Here is a 19108-nt window from a genome sequence, read left to right on the forward strand (position 1 = left end):
CTGTGGCAGGCTAGCATGCTACACTGTAATCACAATTTTAATCCTCTTTCTCTCTACTTTCCTATAAAGGCCTTAAAAACAAGGACCACATATCACCATTATCACCAACACCTAAGGACAGTGTGTGGCACATGATATGTCTGCAACTCTCAAAAAAAAAAAAAAAATGTGTGGGGCAGGGCACAGCGGCTCACGCCTGCAATCCCAGCACTTTGGGAGAACAAGGTGGGTGGATCACTTGAGGTCAGGAGTTCAAGACCAGCCTGGTCAACATAGTGAAACCCTGTCTCTGTTAAAAACACAAAAATCAGCCAGGTGTGATGGTGGGCGCCTGTAATCCTAGCTTCTTGGTAGGCCGAGGCAGCAGAATTGGTTGAACCTGGGTGGCTGAGGTTGCAGTGAGCAGAGATCACGCCTTTGCACTCCAGTCTGGGCGAGAGCGAAACTCTGCCTCAAAAAAAAAAATTGTGCAGGTTTCTGGTAGTCTAGCTTGATGAAAAGACAACATTTTAATATTCAGACTACAAATGGACTGAATATCCATACTCCATGAATATTTTCTCAGCCACGATTCTGAAAGAACTGGCAAACAATTTACCTTTAGCAAGAGCCTAGAGCACTCCTACTTTTGCTAGTGTAGGATGCACATAATTTAGATACTAAAACGAGGGCACCTAAGACTCTTCTTTGGATAAAAATAAATTACACTTCCATGGAAAGGTGGCCCAAGAAAACACCTATAGGCAAAATCTGGAGCCATTATCCTCTCACCTTCAAAACATAATTATGTTCATGTTGAATTGGTTTTAAAGATTCAAGTTTTATCACAGATAACTGAATGTTTTTGCATGTAATTACGCTAAAAGTACTGATAAGCTACTATGGAGATGTTTTTAATAAATTAACTTAAAAATGACGTGGTCATCAAAATGGAAGATACAAGCAGTTCCCATCTGTATACATTTTTGGTATTTATAAAATCATACAATACAATCCACATTTTTTTCTTCCTACAGTTTGCTTCATTTGACTGCCTAATAAAGACCTATACTTAGGGGCACTCTGCCTCTAACACTCATTTGCCTTCTTTAATGTCTGAATGCATAAGACCAATTGCATCTTTCTCTCACTGATCTTAACTGTTTCAGAAACTGCCTAAAGTCAGGGATCACCACTCTGAGATCCAGAACTTGTTACTCTTGTCATAAGATGGCTACTACAATAAAACAGATCAAAGAGCTATCCTCAAACCAGGTTCCCTACATTAACGTATTTTTCCCCAGAACTAAAAAAAAATGTAAATAATCCTTCCCTACTGCCCTGCCATGACCACACTGTATGTGTGTTGGCAGTCAGCTGCAGGTTCCATTTCCCCAGGCAGTATTGACTAGGTGGTTTTGAGTACAGTTTCACAGCCAATTGCACCAGGTCCCTTCCAGGAAACATTTTAGGGTGCTACTGTGGTCCCAACATATTTTGCTCCAAATAGGTGATGACTACTTTTTTGTTTCCTGTCCCATTTGCAGTCAATCAAACCATCTAACAATTCAATTACCTCCCTTCTCCTTTTACACTTCATGCTACTTCTTTTTTTGCACTTGCCAGCTACAGAGATAGGCATACAAGGTGTGTACATTTGGATATTTCCCAGTACTCTATTCTAAAATCTTTTATTCCTCCACAAGAGAATGGTGAGAGAGTAAGAAGTGAAAATCTACAATACGCAACCTGAAAATGGATGGGATTCAGTAGCTAAACTTGCAGAACAGAGCTTAATGAAACTATGCTTTTGCCAACATGCTTAAATAAACAATCTTTTAAAAAATTCTTTAAAGCACTTAAGAATATAAAAAGGAACCAAGCAAAGGTCAAACAAAACTTTTAATACTTGTGTTTAATTAGGCATGCCTTGATTTTTCATTTAAAAAGATAAATCTCTTTATCTTTGTTATTTGAAGAAAGTCACTAAGGGAAAAAAAAACACTTAACATGTCTCTAAACATAATGCTACATGAAAATTCCAAAAGCATTTATCATGCACCTACCTAATAATTCTATACAGCATTTCACTCACTGGAAAAGCTTGAAAACAGAAAACTTTTTCAACTACAAATCTCCTGTCTATATTGCCAAATATAAAAATCACTATTAAAATATTAGCTCCTAAATGATAGGGTTTGAGGAAACCTTTTTCCACACCAGAATTCAGAACTGACTGAAAGACACAGTAGCTGGACTTGTGCTAATCCAAAGATTTCCTTTACTACCGATAAAGTCACAGTGGAGGCATAATTTAGACCTAGGCCAAGAGGGCGTCCTAACAACACACTCCATAATTATTTTAACCCAGTCACAAGTAGCACTGGACAACTACCGTCCTCTGGAAATGAAGAGTCTAACTTTGGTATTCTCATGAAAAAGCAGGGCAAATTAAGTGCTTTCTGCAGGGAGAAGACTCCTAGAGAGAGAGAGAGAGAGAGAGGAAGGGGCTCAGCCATATTTCATCAGCCTTCCCTCTTAAAAACTCATCAAAGCGAAGTGAGAAGGTAGGAGAAGGTAGGACAAAAGCAACAAGTTAGACTATTTTAATGCATTTCCTAAAAACAGCAAGGGTCTGTCACTGCGGCTCATGCTTATAATCCCAACATTTTGGGAGGCCAAGGCGAGAGAACTGCTTGAGCCCAGGACTTTGAGACCAGTCTGGGCAACATAGCAAGTCTCGCCTATATTTAAAAAAAAAAAAAAAAAATTAAAGAAGAAAAGCAAGAAATATACTTAATATGCCACAAACCAATTTACCTGGTTATAAGTATAATTTTTATCTTAATCACACCTGTTAGTAAAATGGTCTCAAGATGTGACTGCAGCCATGCAGACAAAGCCATGTGAGAATCAAATATTTGGATATTTTAAGTACCTGCAAATTTTAAGAATATGAAAAAATACAAAGTGTTTCCATATCCTGGAAACCCAACAAAGTATTTAAGTTAGGAAGTATGTAGAACTTGAGTTTAGGAGACAGGAACCAACTTCCACTTAAAATTATGCAGTTCATGTTAGGGTCTATAAAAAGGAGACAGCTTGGTTACTGAAAAAAATGGGCTGTCGATTTCACACCTGGCCTGAATCTCTGGTCATAATTACTTTTGTTAACTAAGATAAGTACAAACTCAGGAAAGCAAATTATCTTTCAACACCAGAAAGGTTTATAAATAAGCCCGGTGCGGTGGCTCACGCCTGTAATCCCAGCACTCTGGGAGGCCGAGGCGGGAGGGATCGCTTGAGCTCGGGAGTTGAGCCTAGGCAACATAGTGAGACCCTGTCTACAAAAACGCAAAAATTAGCCGGGCGTGGTGGCATGCGCCTGTAGCCCCAGCTACAGCTACTCGGAAGGCTTAGGTGGAAGAACAGTTGCAGCCCGGGACGCGGTGGCTGCAGTGGGCCGAGATCTCACCACCTGCACTCCAGCCTGGGCGACAGAGAAAGACCCTGTCTCAAAAAAGAAAAAAAGACTTATAAACAAGTATGGAATGCTTAAGAGAAACAAAATCCAAGTATTATGTGGTAATTCATATACAGTATTTGTAATGCCTGAGAATTGAGTCTAAAGTGACAGCTTTGTAAGAACAAATTAAATGTCAGTAATTTAGGCTCTTTTTAGAAGTTGAAATCTTGCTAAATACTGGAACACCTAAGAGAACTTTGGACTCAAATTAAGGAAAGCATGTGTTAAACACAGCTTAAATTGTTGGAATATGCTTAAGATTGTTACTGGCAATTATAACTCAAAATAGCTAGACCTGTAAACAGAATAAAAAACTGGACCTAAATCCTCAAGAACCAGGTTTCTGAAATATAATTTTATTTTAAAAATTATCGTAAACATTTTCTGCATACAAAAACTGCCCTCATGGACACCAAGAAAATTCTACACAATGCAATTTCACCAAAAATCGGAATTTTAAAGAAATTCTTGCAGCATGGAAAATGCCATCATTTACTCATGATGATTGAGCAAATGAAGTAAATCATTGTTAAAAGGAGGCTAAGAATAGAAACAAATCGAAAATATTCATTTTTGTTATTTTTTTCTTTACAGGATTCCTTAAGTCATCTTCCAGTACTCCAGGTCACATGGCGAAGAGTCACCTATTAAACACGAAATCTAACCATTAAACAAGCTTTAAAAATCCTTCGGTAACTCCCTTTATTAAAACTGTTTTCTTGACATACAATACCTTTACAGGTATTACATTTCTCTTCAGCGTGTACAAACATTTTTCTCATGTTTTCCTTCACCAAACATCTGCCCCCAGTTTTCTCAACAAGTAAAAATTTCGAAGTACTAAGTCCTAACATGATGCTTTCAAAAGTTTACGTATGTTAGAATAAAAAGCTAAGTTAAGTAGGTTTTCTCTAGCTGTGTTCTCAGAAACAACACTTTTACACGTGTTTGGGCACAAAACTTTAAACATCTTCCCCAAAATCTGACCCAATTCAGATACAAAACTACTGCTCAAATAGCAGAAGCCACTAATCTTGTCTTTGGTTACAAGTTACATATTTTTCTATCGAAATCCGTTCCTATAGTAAAACATCACCTAAACAAGGCGAATCCAAGTCACTGCTTCATACCTACATCTGTCCACGGCAAGCTTTTCCCGGACACACTCGGGCCTTTGAAAATGCCCACACTTGTTTTCATAAACCCACTCCTTCCTCTTCACCCACTTGCAATCCGCATGCTTCTCTGGGGCCACCCGGCCTCTCCCCTACTTTCCGAAACCCAGGGCCGACAGCTCAGTCTCTAACCTCCAGTCCGCCGAATCTGGGGGAGAACGGGGTCGGCGCCCCAGGCCCCCCAGGCGGCGGCCCAGCGGAGGGAAGGAAGCGGGAAAGCGGTCGGACGGGAGCCCCCTCCGCCGCGCGCGCACACCCCCTTCCGGCACCCCTCCCCCTGCATTGTGCGAGCGGGCCACAGGCCGCACCGGCCCGGGCACTCAGCAGGCCCCGTCCGCCCTCCCACTGGTGATCGGCTCCCGCCGACGCCGCCGCACAAAGCCCAGGGAGCCACCCCGGCAGCGCCACAGGACCGGAGAAAGAGCGAGCGCGGACTGACTTACAGGGCTGCTGCGGCCGCGCTGCCTCAGCCGGGGACACCGACCGTTGGGCACACGGCGGCGTCGCTCTTGGCGGTCCTCCCCCTCCTCTGCCTTCGGTGGCGGCAATGTCTTCTTTCTCCACCTACCACCCTCCCCCCCCACCCCACCTCCTCCTTCTCCTCCCCCTCCTCCTACGAACCACCGAAGTACCGAGCGTGAGACACAGAGACTCACAACAACATGGCTGCCACCGCCGCCTCCCCTCCCCTCCCCCCCGCCCACCGGGCGCCCGCAATGCATCCCGGGAGAAAGGGGAGGGGGAGCTCTCACCGAGGCGCGGCTCCTTTCAATGCCTTGCGTCCCAGCTCCCGCGCTACTGCCGCGCGGGCCGGGGGCGCCCTGCGCGTGCGCACGTTCTCCGCGCTCTCACGTGTTCGGCCGCCTCTCCGGCGTGCCCTCCCCCGCCCTCACCTTGCGGGCTCGCGTTTCCCTCCTGGGCTCTGCCGCGGCGCCGGGAGCGCGCGCCGGGCTGGGACAGCGCAGGCGTGCTGTTGCCAAACGCTGTGTTCGACTGTCTTACCGCGTGGGGCCTCGACTTCTGAATCTTCTCACTCTCGGCTTCCTACCCGGTTGCTCATTGTTTTCCCCCAACTGGGTGTGCGGGTGTCTGCGCCCGCGCCACCCACCTTGGGGTACTCCTGGCATTTCGCTTCCGGAGTGCTGGCGCCCGCAAGAGCCGGACGTTAATTCAGGCCTTTAGCTTTCACCCAGTACCTCCGCACGAGACGAGGGAGATGCATTTGGAGGTAGAAGATTGTACCTCGTGAGAGGGCTGTCACTCTTCTCGTCGTTGCACCCCAGGCAGGTGGAGCCAGCTCTCAGCAAATTGTCGGCCCCCCCAGTGCTTGGTCCCGGTGCACACAAAGGAAACTCATGTCGTTCTCCAGCTGGGCCAGTGATTCTCACTCGTTGGCTGTTTCTTTTTCTCGGGTACCAAGCGCTGTTTCCTTCCCGATTTACAGGCTGGTTGGAAACCCCAAATCTGCCTTGCTGTCCTGGCCCCCCGTGCAAAGCAGTGGTGATTCCAGGATTCTAACCTAACCTGCTCCAGGTCACACAGCTGTAATAGGCACCGTGTCTGATATGTTCTTGATGGTTTGCACAGCTCCTGGCTCTCCTGACATGCTGCAATTCGTAAAGATTCAGGACCTCCCTTATACTTTGCTTAATGTATGTATTCCCTGGGCGACTGTGAGCTCCACGAGGGCAAGGACCTTGTGTTTTGTTTTACACTGTGCCCTCAAGTGCCTGTTGAATACATGGGCTCTTCGGTTTTTAACTATTACTGAAAAATGTCTGACATTGAAATCTATCCCAAGCCCCTACCTTAGACTCATATTTCAGGCTTCTAGATATTTTCACTTGAATGTTCTTGTCGCCAAGCATGTTAAAAACTGAAGTCACACCCATCCCCTACCCCCAACTCTTGTACTGTCTCTATAGTTGGCAGTGCCACCACCTATTCATTCCCCAAATTACCCCTCTGAGAACCATCCTTGTCTCTTCCTTTTATCCCCCACTCCAAATATAAATAACTTACCAAGCCTCGCAGATTTTTACTTCCCAAGTAATTCTGGAGACAGTCTCTTCCTCTGCCTCCTCACTAATACTAGCCTTGCTTCCCAGGTCTGGATTTCTGTAGCTGGCTCTTAATCAGCTTTCCTGTCTCCAGTCTCACTCCCTCCAATCAGTTCTGCTCACTGCTATCTAAAATGCAAATCCAATTCCTGGCGCTCAGGCCTCTGCTTCAACCATCTCATTGCTCCCCATCACCCACGACAGCATTTCCCTAGTGTGCTGCGTTCAGTATTAATAGATATTCCTTTAAGAAATGTCTCACAATCAAGTAAGAATGGGAGATACTGGGGTGTACACATTTTGCCTTCCTTCTCCTTTCCCCTCCATTAAGCTGATAATAGCAGAAGAGTCTTTATATACAGTTGCTTAGTGTGGGTGAAACTAGATAAATCCATCACAGGCTGTCCCTTAGAGTATGGAATTAGGACTAAGAGACCCCAACCTCCAAAGTCTCTTGGACCTGGGATCCCTTGGGCAGACTCGTTCCATCCTGTAAGACAGGGAACCTGTAGAAAAGAGTGGAGTTGAGAGAGAAAAGGAGAGTGCTGACAATGTCTCTCTGTCACATGTTCCTGTGTCTGGCTGGCTGCCTCTACCCTTGGAGTCTGAGCCACATTCCTGGATCCTTATAATAAATTCTGCTTCTTTGCTTAAGCTAGATGAAGTGAGTTTCTGTTACAACCAAGAGTCCTACTAAAAGCCATGTGTATGCTATAGTTATTTGTTTGGTGCTTACAACATGCAAGCACCAAAGCACTTTCCATACATTGTCTCATTTAGTGTTCCAGATATCCCCATGAACAAGGCCAGCTTCAGCACAGACACGTGACCTGTGCAGTTGCACAAGGCCTAGGGGGTGTCTAGAAAGGTTCTGCGATTGGTTTAATGCTCTGATGTCACCATGTAGAAAGTCTTAGTGGTTTTTGACAAAAGGGCCCCTCATTTTCATTTTGAACTGAGCTCCACAAATTACCTATGAGGTGTTATCTCTATTTGACAAAAGGTTTATTTTCTGCCAGACTTATTAGTGCCTTTAAAATAAAAATATGCATTGTAAATATCCAAGTGAGGGACATAATATGCAATGTGTCCCAACCAAATTTGACCCTAGAAGGTGTTTCTTCATGAAGAATCTCTTACACGTTTGGTGCTCTGCAAGACACAGATGAAAGCTCCACCCTTTAGTGATCTGACTCTGCCTATGTCCCTGTCTCCTCTCCAGCTCATGATTCCCTATGCACAGTGAGCAGTTTCTTGCTTCTGTGCCTTCACATATGCTTTGCAATCTGCCATGCTCATTAAGCACTTCAGATTATAATTGGCTTCTCTTTAGATTTACCTACAATGAAAGAATACACTCCTCAAGCTAATGTAAATATCTCGTGTGCTTGGTAGTCGAGGTGGACATTGTAATTGACACCCCAACAGCCATTCTAATCACCTGGGAACTTGTTAGAAATGCAGAATCTTGGCACCATGCCAGATCAGCTGAATCAGAATCTACATTTTAATAAGATTCCTGGGTAATTCCTATACACAATAAAGTTTGAGAAACATTAGTAAGCCAATCACAATAATTCCATCCCACTTGCTAGAAATTGGTTCTGTAATGGGCGTGCCTTATCCATTTTGAGCCAGTGAGACACAAAGAGGTGCTAACTCAGAGCTTCTGGAGGAAGAAAAGCCAGTCCTGTCTCTCCCCTGAATGTAAACAAGAAAACATGTTGCCACAGTTCCCGCTGACAGGCATCTTATGACCACAAGGGAAATCAGACTGCCAGTAGCCTATCCAGTGTTCATTCTCCCCTTCTACCTTAACAACTGGTCCTGGTGTGTATGCCCCTATGGACTGGAGGAGGCACAGAATGGAGTGTATTGAATTTCCAGCCACAAGCATTGCGTTTGGGAATGTGTCTCCTTGGCCTGTTGAGTTCAGTGGTTCTCAACCAGAGTTGCACATCAGAATCACCTGGGGCGCATTTAAAATATATTAATTCCCATGGCCTACCACCAGAGATTTGGATTTAATGGGTCTTGGCTGAAGTGTGGACATGGGTGCTTTTTAAAAGCTCTTCAGGCCGGGCGCGGTGGCTCAAGCCTGTAATCCCAGCACTTTGGGAGGCCCGAGGGCAGGTGGGATCCACGCGAGTCAGGAGATGAGACCATCCTGGCTAACACGGTGAAACCCGTCTCTACTAAAAATACAAAAACTAGCCGGTGAGGTGGCGAGCCTGTAGTCCCAGCTACTCGGGAGGCTGAGGCAGGAGGAATGGCGGGAACCAGGGCCGGGCTGCAGTGAGCTGAGATCCCACAGCACTCCAACCTGAAGCTGACAGAGCAAGGAACTCAGATCTCAAAAAAAAAGCTCTTCACAGCCAGGCATGGTGGCTCATGTGTGTAATCCCAACACTTTGGGATGCTGTGGTGGGCGGGTCACCTAAGGTCAGGAGTTCGAGACCAGCCTGGCCAACAGGGTGGCTCCCGCCTCTACTAAAAAATACAAAATTAGCGAGGTGTGGTAGTGGGCTGCAATCCCAGTTACTAGGGAGGTTGAGGCAGGAGAATCACTTGAACCCGGGAGGTGGAGGTTGCAATGAGCTGAGATCACGTCGTTGTACTCCAGCCTGGACAACAAGAGCAAAACTCCATCTCCAACAACAACAACAACAAAAAGCTCCTCAGTAGTTATAAAGTATAGCCATGACTGAGAACCACCAATTTAGATAGATCACATCTTAAAGCATAAATCTTAGAGCATTTTAATATTCCTTATGCAAATGGTCTTTTCCACTGAGACTGTGAAACTCCTTGTAAACTCTTTATGTAACCTTGTCGATTTGATAAAAGTAATACAAGCTTGGTTGGGCACAGAGGTCCACAACTGTAATTCCAGCACTTTGGGAGGCCAAGATGGGAGGATCACTTGAGGACAGGAGTTCAAAACCAGCCTGGGAAACATAATGAGACCTGTCTCTACAAAAAAATTAAAAAACAAGCCCTTTAGAAAATTTTTCAGAAATAGAAAGCAGTTTAAATCATCCCAATTTTAATATCACAGAAAACGAATCACATTTGGTGAACACCAATCACATTTGGTGAATTTATTATAGGCATAAATACAGATTTAAGGATGAATGGAGAAATATACAGGTAGAGTAACATGAACAATAATAGGTTCTTTCTTCACATATTATTTTTAAAGCAAAGTACTGTTTTAAATACAGTATTGAATTTATTTTCATTTGAATTTGACAAAAGAGAAAAACAGAAGGAACTGATCGGATAACGGTTACTTCATCTCAAGAGAAAATGATTCATAAAACATTTCTCAGGCTAAAAATTTATTTATTTATTTATTTAAAATAAGGGTCTTGCTGAGGCTGGAATGCATTGGCTGGACTGCATTGCATTCTGCAGCTTTGAACTAGAATGATTCACGTGATCCTTCCACCTCAGCCTCCATAGTAGCTGAGACTATAGGCATAAGCCACTATGCTCAGCCTCAAAGGTTAAAATTATAAAAATCATTCATAGGACATTGTAATTTTTCAAACTGTATGTTTCAGTATTGATCAGTGCTGAATTCCTTTCCATTAAAGATAGATTAACAGTCTGACTTTTGCTGGGCGCGGTGGCTCATGCCTGTAACCCCAGCACTTTGGGAGGCCAAGGCAGGTGGATCACAAGGTCAGGAGTTTGAGACCAGCCTGGCCAACATACTGAAACCCCATCTCTACTAAAACTACAAAAATTAGCCGGGCATGGTGGCATGTGCCTGTGGTCCCAGCTACTCGGGAGGCTGAGGCAAGAGAATCACTTGAACCCAGGAGGTGGAGGTTGTGGTGAGCTGAGATCGCGCCACTGCACTCCAGCCTGGGCAACAGAGTGAAACTCTGTCTCAAAAAGAAAAAAGCAGTCTGACTTTCTACCACCTCTTCCCTGTCCTTCCTAATTTTTTGCTTATAATTTTTTATTATATTAATATTTTGTCGAAAAATACTTTGTCAGATTTTATGATATTTACATTCTATTTTATCCATGATTTTCCTATTGATTTGTCTTAATTTCAGTATTTAAGTGTATTCATTGTTCACTGCTCTATTTCTGACCTGTTCATTTTGATTTGCTTATACAGGTTTCATCACGTATCAGTTAGCATTTACTTGTGTTACAAACTACCCCCAACAATCATGTGTTTATTAGATCACAACCTGTGGGTTGGTGAATTTGGCTGGTTTCAACTGGGAGGATTTGTGGATCTTTCCTGGCTCCCTTATGCAATTACAGTCAGCTGGTGGCTTAACTGGATGGTTGAGGTTTGGTGATCAGCCAAGGCACCTTGTAGCCTCTCCAACAGGCTAGCTCAGGCTTGTTCACGTGGTAGCAGACTAAGAATGGAAGCTGCAAGGCCTCTTGAGAGGCCTCGGCGTGGAACTCGAATAGTATCCTTTCCACCACAATTTATTGGTGAAAACAAATCATAAGGCCAGCCCAGATTCAGAAGACTATCTTTTGATGGGAGGAATTACAAAAAATTTTTGTTCATTCCATGCTATCCTCATATTTCAAGTTATTTCATGTTTAAAAATGCCTTCCTGGCCAGGCACAGTGGCTCATGCCTGTAATCCCAGCACTTTGGGAGGCCAAGGAGGGCGGATCGCTTGAGCTCACACATTCAAGACCAGTCTAGGCAACATGGTGAAACCCCATCTCTACAAAAAATACAAAAAAATTAGCCGGGTGTGGCGGTGTGCACCTGTAGTCCCAGCCACTTGGGAGGCTGAGGTGGCAGGATGGTTTAGCCTGGGAGGCAGAGGTTGCAGTGAGCCAAGATCGCACCACTGTGCTCCAGCCTAGGTGAGAGAGTCAGACCTTGTCTCAAAAAAAACAAAAAAACAAACAAACAAAAAAAACAAAAAATAAAACTTAAATAACACCTATACTCGGGTTTTGCTTTTTTCTTCTTTTATGTATTTCTTTTAATTTTATAAAAATGTGGAATGGCCAGGCACAGTGACTCATGCCTATAATCCCAGCATTTTGGGAAACCGAGGCAGGAGGATCACTTGAGCCCAGGAGTTCAAGACCAGCCTGAGCAACATAGCAAGACCCCATCTCTACAAAAAAATTTTAAAACTATTAGCCAGGCATAGTGGCATGCCCCCGTGGTCCCAGACACTCTGGAGGCTGAGGCAGGATGATCACTTGAGTCCAGCAATTCAAGACCAGCCTGGGCAATATAACAAACCCTGTTAAAACAACAACAACAACAACAAAAGATTATAAGAAGAAATCTGCAAGCTACACCTCTTACGAGCTAGTTCTCTGTTAGGCTCTGCAAATAGTGGGCAACTGGAAAAAGATTAGAAGGCAGAAGAAGGCTGGGCACTGTGGCAAAAAGATAGAAGGCAGAAGAAGGTCAGGCACGGTGGCTCACCCCTGTAATCCCAGCACTTTGGGAGGCCGAGGTGGGCAGATCACCTGAGGTCAGGAGTTTGAAACCAGCCCCATCAACATGGAGAAACCCCATCTCTACTAAAAAAAAAAAAATATATATATATAGAGAGAGAGAGAGCCAGGTGTGGTGGTGCATGCCTGTAATCCCAGCTACTCAGGAGTCTGAGGTAAGAGAATTGCCTGAACCCAGGAGGCAGAGGTTGCGGTGAGCCAAGATCGCGCCATTGCACTCCCGCCTGGGCAATAAGAGTGAAACTCCATCTCAAGACAAAAAAAAAAAAAAGAAAGCAGAAGAAAGGAGAAGTCTTTTGCTCCTTCCTGTTCACATGTAATTTTTATCAGAATGACCCCAGAACAGTATGTAAGCCCAACTGCAGCAGCTGGTTCCAGTTTCCAACTTCCCTTGCATTCTCCTATTAGAATAGAACTAGCCTTGTTTTACCCCCTCAGAGGAATAGCAGCAGCTGGACTGTACCCCTCCCTAGAGGCCTAAGACCCAGCTCCACAGGGCCTCTTCTTCGAACTCAGGGGCATCCAGAGTACCGCTTCCTCAGAGGTCCATGTCCCAACTCCTTGGGACTTTTCCTCTGCATGGAAAGTTCAGATAACATCCACCTCTCCCCTTTATTTCCCTTTATTCCTTTATTTCACCAGGGGTGGTGGCTGCTTACTGCAGTCGCTCACTCTGTGTTACCTCACTGACCCTTTTTTTTGGCCATCTCTTGAATGCCTGTTTAACCAATTCCCTATGTCAAATTCTCTCTGTTGAAATAATCAGTGTGGTTTCTGTTTTTCTGACCAGACCTCAACTGATGCATCATCTTCTGGAACTTGTTTTATTGAAGTCATGTTATTATATTCTTTTCTATCATCAGCAGTTTCAGAAAATGTGCTTTGTGTCTTTCTGTAAAAAATCTTTGCCCATGCCTTGTCTTTGCCCATGCCTTCTGCATCTTATTTTGTTTGTGTTTAAACAAGTTTGTTTTAGATAACATTGTTAGTTCTAACATTTTAAACAGATTTATTGAGATATAATTCACACACTATACAATTTATCCATTTAACATATACAATTCAATGGTTTTTAGTATATTCGCAGATATATGCAACCATCACCACATTCAATTATAGAATATTTTTATTAATCTTATTTTGCAGTCTTTTATTGAATGGTGCTGCTCCTTGTGGAGTAGGGCTTAATTCATAGGTTATGCACCCAGCATCTACACAGAATATTTTTATCATGTATTTTCTTTCTTTCTTTTCTTTTTCTTTTTTTTTTTCTTCTTCTTTTTTTTTTTTTTTTTTTTTATGGAATCCTGCTCTGTCACCCAGGCTGGAGTGCAGTGGCATGATCTCGGCTCATTGCAAGCTCCGCCTCCCGGGTTCATGCCATTCTCCTGCCTCAGCCTCCCAAGGAGCTGGGACTACAGGCGCCTGCCACCACACCCGGCTAATTTTTTGTTTTTGTGTTTTTAGTAGAGACGGGGTTTCACTGTGGTAGCCAGGATGGTGTCGATCTCCTGACCTCGTGATCCACTCGCCTCGGCCTCCCAGAGTGCTGGGATTACAGGCATGAGCCACTGAGACCAGCCTTCTTTCTTTTCTTCTGAGACAAAGTCTTGCTCTGTTGCTCAGGCTGGAGTGCAGTGACACAATCATGGCTCACTGCAGCCGCAACCTCACAGGGTCAAGCCATCCTCCTACCTCAGCCTACAGAGTGGCTGGGACTACATTTGTGTACCACCACGCCTGGCTAATTTTTGCATTTTTTGTAGAGATGGGTTTCTGCTATGTTATCTAGGCTGTACTCAAAATCCTGGGCTCAAGCTCCAAAAGTCCTGGAATTACAGGCGTGCACTACCACGCTGGCCTGTTTTTATCATCTTGAAAAGAAACCACATACACTTAGGCTGTCACTCCCTTATCCTTCTATCCCCTAGTTATCAGCAACCACCAATCTACTGTTTGTCTATAGAGATAATTTGCCTATTCTGGACATTTTATATACATGGAATCACGTAATATGTGCTTTTATGTGACTGGCTTCTTTCACTTAGCATAATGTTTTGTTTAGTTTTTAATTTTTTGTTTGTTTGTAGAGACAGGGTCTCCCTGTGTTGCCCAGGCTGGTCTCAAACTCCTGAGTTCAAGTGATCTTACTGCCTAGGCCTCCCAAAGTGCTGGGATTAGAGACGAGAGCCATACCGTCCAGCCCACACTTAGCATAATGTTTTAAAGATTCATCTATGTGAGAGCATGTATCAGTACTTCTTTTTTATGGCCAAATTATATTTCATTGTATGGATATACCACATTTTGTTTATCTGTTCATTAGTTGATGTACATTTAGGTTGTTTCTACCTTTTGTCAAATATGAATAATGCTGACATAAACCTTTGTGTATGAGTTTTTGTGTGGAGGGCCTTTGTTCTCAGTTGTAGTTTCTTTCAGACTGGGTTCTCTCCCTTTTATGTGATGTGTTTCTTCCTCGCTGCCTGTAGTGTTTTTACCTAATGGAAAGGTCACTGTTTTCTTCTTTTTTTCTTTTTTTTCCTACTCAAGGTTATCATGGGCAGACCTAGAACATTTTCTTGGACTTTAATGCGACCAAAATCTTTTTGATAGCTTTCTCATTCATTTGAGACCAATGTGTCTTCCCTTCAGAGCTATAGTTTGAGTGCTGGGTACAGTTCTGGGCATAATCACTTCTCTGTAGTCTGAGGAAACCATAGTGGGTGAGGGAAGGAGCTTAGTCAGCTCTAAGTTGAATTCTTGCTTGAGGACCTGGATTCTGATCACCAATGAAGATCCTCTTGACTGGGCGTGGTGGCTCATCCCTGTAATCCCAACGCTTTGGGAGGCTGAGGCAAGTGGATTGTTTGAACTCAGGAGTTTAAGACCAGCCTGGGTAACATGGTGAAACCGCATCTCTACAAAAAATACAGAAAATTAGTGGGGCCATGGTGGTGTGCACCCGTAGTCCCAGCTACTCAGGGGACTGAGGCAGGAGGATTGCTTGAGCCCAGGAGGTCGAGGCTGCAGTGAGCCGAGATTGCGCCACTCTACTCCATCCGCGGTGATAAAGTAAGACCCTGTCTTCCAATCATGGGTCTATCTTACTTCCATGAGCTTCAGCTTATTGTGTTGACTAAGAGTGCCCTGGAAGATGGCAAGCTAGGAGGAATGCTTTGCTTCCTGGTTTATCCTGTCATAGCAGTCACGTCTGTTAGAGTCCTAGCTCAGTGCTGGAATCAAGCAAGAGCTCTGAAGTAGCCTCTGTAGAGCTATCGTAAGCCTCCTTCTTGTCCAGGACAGAATCCAATTTCTTAAGCAATTGTGGAGGCGTGGTTTATATCAACTTCTCATTTTCAAAATTATGAGGAAATTTCTTAGTATTCGTAGTCTGATGAACTTACATAACACTAAATAATACCTTGTTCTTCAAGTGGAACACTTAGTCTCAAGTGTGAGATTTCTCCAAAGCTGGCTGGGCTTGGTGACTCATGCCTATAATCCCAGCACTTTGGGAGGCTGAGGCAGGAGGATCACTTGAAGTCAAGAGGTCGAGACCAGCCTGGCCAACATGGCAAAACCCCGTCTCTACTAAAAATACGAAAATTAGTTGGGCATGGTGGCAGGCGCCTGTAGTCCCAGCTACTTGAGAGGCTGAGACAGAAGAATTGCTTAAACCTGGAAGGCAGAGGTTGCGGTGAGCTGAGATGGCATCACTGTACTCCAGCCTGGGCAACAGAGTGAGACTCCATCTCACAAAAAAGAAAAAAAAAAGATTTCCCCAAAGCTATTATTTCCAGTCTTGAAGGTTCTGCAATTTTCTTCCATCATTCTCATCGTATTTTAAGGAACAACATGGCTCATGCAGGCTTGAATCCCACTCTATTGCCCAAGTGCCTGTACAAAATAAACACCCCGCTGTTAGCTAAATATTGACTACCTGTTGTTCTTCCACGAAAGGCAATGAAAAATAGGGATCTGGATTTCAGTATGCTCTGGGTTCTGGGAATAATTGTTGTAGTTTAGAAAAATTGTGGTGTCTGTGAGTTTGTTTGCTTGAATTCTCTAAATGTTTGTGCACGAGGCAAGGGCTTTTATAATCTTAACATGTTTGGCCCCAGTATTTGTTCTCACACTGCTGTAAAGAACTACATGAGGCAGGACATGGTGGCTCACGCCTGTAATCCCAGCACTTTGGGAGGTCAAGGAGGTGCAGATCACTTGAGGTCAGGAGTTTGAGACCAGCCTGGCCAACATGGTAAAACCCTGTCTCTACTAAAAATAGAAAAGCTCGTCAGGCATGGTGGCACATCCTGTAATCCCAGCTACTTGGGAGGCTGAGGCAGGAGAATTGCTTGATCCCAGGAGGTGGAGGTTGCAGTGAGCTGAGACTGTGCCACTGCACTCCACCCTGGGCAACAGAGTGAGATCCTGTGTCAAAAAAAAAAAAAAAAAGGAACTTCTCGAGACTAAGTAATTTATGAAGGAAAGAAGTTTCATTGACTCACAGTCCACAGGCTGTACAGGAAGCATGAGTGGGAGGCCTCAGGAAACTCACAATCATGGCAGAAGGTGAAGGGGAAGCAAGCACATCTTACCACAGTGGAGCAGGAGAGAGATAAAGAGCAAGGGGGAACAGCCACACACTTTTAAACCATCAGATCTCGTGAGAACTCACTCACTGTCATGAGAACAGCATGGGGAAACCGCCCCTATGATCCAATTACTTCCCACCAGGTCCCTCCCGTGACACATGGGGATTACAGTTCAACATGAGATTTGGATGGGGACACAGAGCCAAACTGTACCAGCCCCTGGAGAAGGGGCCAGTTGAATATCAGAGGGAGAGCCAGAGGCATTTTCCTGAATATGAACATGCCTAGATAGGATAGGCTTCTCCCAGCAGTGTTTTGGTTTCCCAGAGAGAAAATCCTGGCTACTCCTCACACTTGGGCATAAAGCAGGAGGCTTTCTTTGGCTCAAAATAAGAAAAGTAGACCAGGCAGGGTGGTTCACGTCTGTAATTCCAGCACTTTGGGAGGCTGAGGAGGGTGGATCACTTGAGGTCAGGAGTTCAAGACCAGCCTGGCCAACATGGCAAAACACTGTCTCTACTAAAAATACAAAAATTAGCGAGGCATGGTGGCGGGCACCTGTAATCGCAGCTACTCGGGAGGCTGAGGCAGGAGAATCACTTCAACTCAGGAGGCGGAGGTTGCAGTGAGCCGAGATCATGCTATTGCACTCCAGCCTGGGCGACAGAGCGAGACTCTGTCGGAAAAAAAAAAAAAAAGAGAAAGAAAAGAAAAGAAAAAGAAAAGTGGGTCTTAGAGACCAGGAGATTTATGACTTTGTGGCAAAACTGGACCAAGAAGCCCTGTACTATTCCAGGCATGCCACACTTCCATAATGCCCAGGCCTGACCTGCATACCACAGGGGTGATTCTGAGCCTGGGAGAAGGTGAGTCAGGGAGTCAAATTATGCAAAGAAGTATCTGGGTGTGGTGGCACACACCTGTAGCCCCAGCTACTCAGGAGGCTGAGGTGGGAGGATCTCTTGAGCCCAGAAGTTTGAGGCCAGCCTGGGCAACATGGCAAGGGCTCATCTCTAAAAAATTAAAATAAAAAAATAGGCTCATGCCTATAATCCCGGCACTTTAGGAAGCCGAGGCAGGAGAATTTCTTAAGCCCAGGAGTTTGAGACCAACCTGGGCAACATGGAAAGACCCCCCTCTACAAAAAATAGAAAATAAAATAAACACAAGTAATTCACCATTTGTTTATGATATCAAAGAAAATCTACTGGTATCTTCTACTTTATAGACTGCCAAGAATGTCAACATTGTGCCATGGGATGAGAAAATGAGAAAAAAATTAATTAAAATCAACTACCAAGAATGGATATTTTGAAAGCATTTTTGTGCTTTCTTATTTTGTCACTAATCCAGGGATATATTGTTACAGAAAAAATACATACAAAATCTTATTGCAAACTTCCTGGTTGTGCCACAGGCTCTGCCTCAGTGTTCACAGTCTGCCGTGTGCGGTGTGTGAGAGTGACTTCTTAGAGGGGTTTAAGATATCCATCCTGTTGCTGAAGCTCACAGGGAAGGCTGATCCCAGAGACAAATACAGCATGGCAGGGAAAGCAGAACTATCCCATCATGTGGTTGGCTGAAACTTGAGCTGACCTTCAGCATTTTATAGACATTAGACAAAAACAAATACTCTTTGAAATATGGATGTAAGCAAAAATTAAGAATTCTTGACCATGAATAGGAACAAATAGTTTGAGGCAAGAAGTAAACAAGGCAGGCTGGGCGCGTGACTCACACTTGTAATCCCAGCAGTTTGAGAGGCCAAGGTGGGCGGATCACCTGAGGTCAGGAGTTTGAAACCAGCCTGGCCAACACGGCAAAACCCTGTCTCTACTAAAAATACAAAAATTAGCCTGGTGTGGTGATGCACACCTGCAATCCCAGCTACTTGGGGGGCTGAGGCAGGAGAATTGCTTGAACCTGGGAGGCGGAGGTGACAGTGAGCCGAGAGCATGCTACTTCACTCCAGCCTGGGAGACAGAGCAAGACTCCATCTCAAAAAAAAAAAAAAAAAAAAAGCAAAAGAAAAAGAAAAAAAGAAAAAAAAAGTAAATATTGCAGAGCATGGGCTAGGCCTGGTGGCTTATGCCTGTAATCTCAGCACTTTGGGAGGCTGAGGTGGGCCAATCATTTGAGCCTCGGAGTTCAAGACCAGCTTGGGTAACATGGTAAAACCTCATCTCTACAAAAAATACACTGGGTGTGGTGGCACACACCCACAGTCCCAGCTATTTGGGAGGCTGAGGCAGGAAGCTCACTTGAGCTTGGGAAGTCAAGGCTGCATTGAGCTGTGATCGC

At 44.4% G+C, this 19108-nt stretch overlaps 1 protein-coding gene across 14 annotated transcripts in view; it reads right to left on the bottom strand.

The window, feature by feature from the left end:
- The window catches only part of PUM2 (pumilio RNA binding family member 2), a 105456-nt gene extending 99950 nt beyond the window's left edge, over positions 1 to 5506 (bottom strand). For 9 of the 14 annotated variants that reach the window (XR_004178195.1, XM_031654951.1, XM_031654953.1 and 6 more), the window contains exon 1: positions 5124 to 5377. The gene's annotated coding sequence lies outside the window, so the exon portion shown is untranslated. Of the gene's footprint in view, positions 1 to 5123; positions 5378 to 5432 lie in introns of those variants that run through there. The other 5 variants (XM_031654954.1, XM_031654947.1, XM_031654957.1 and 2 more) reach the window with 3 other exon arrangements.
- Positions 5507 to 19108: the final 13602 nt, after the last annotated feature.

This window comes from Papio anubis, chromosome 14 (genome assembly GCF_008728515.1).
Source record: "Papio anubis isolate 15944 chromosome 14, Panubis1.0, whole genome shotgun sequence".
NCBI lineage: Eukaryota > Metazoa > Chordata > Mammalia > Primates > Cercopithecidae > Papio > Papio anubis.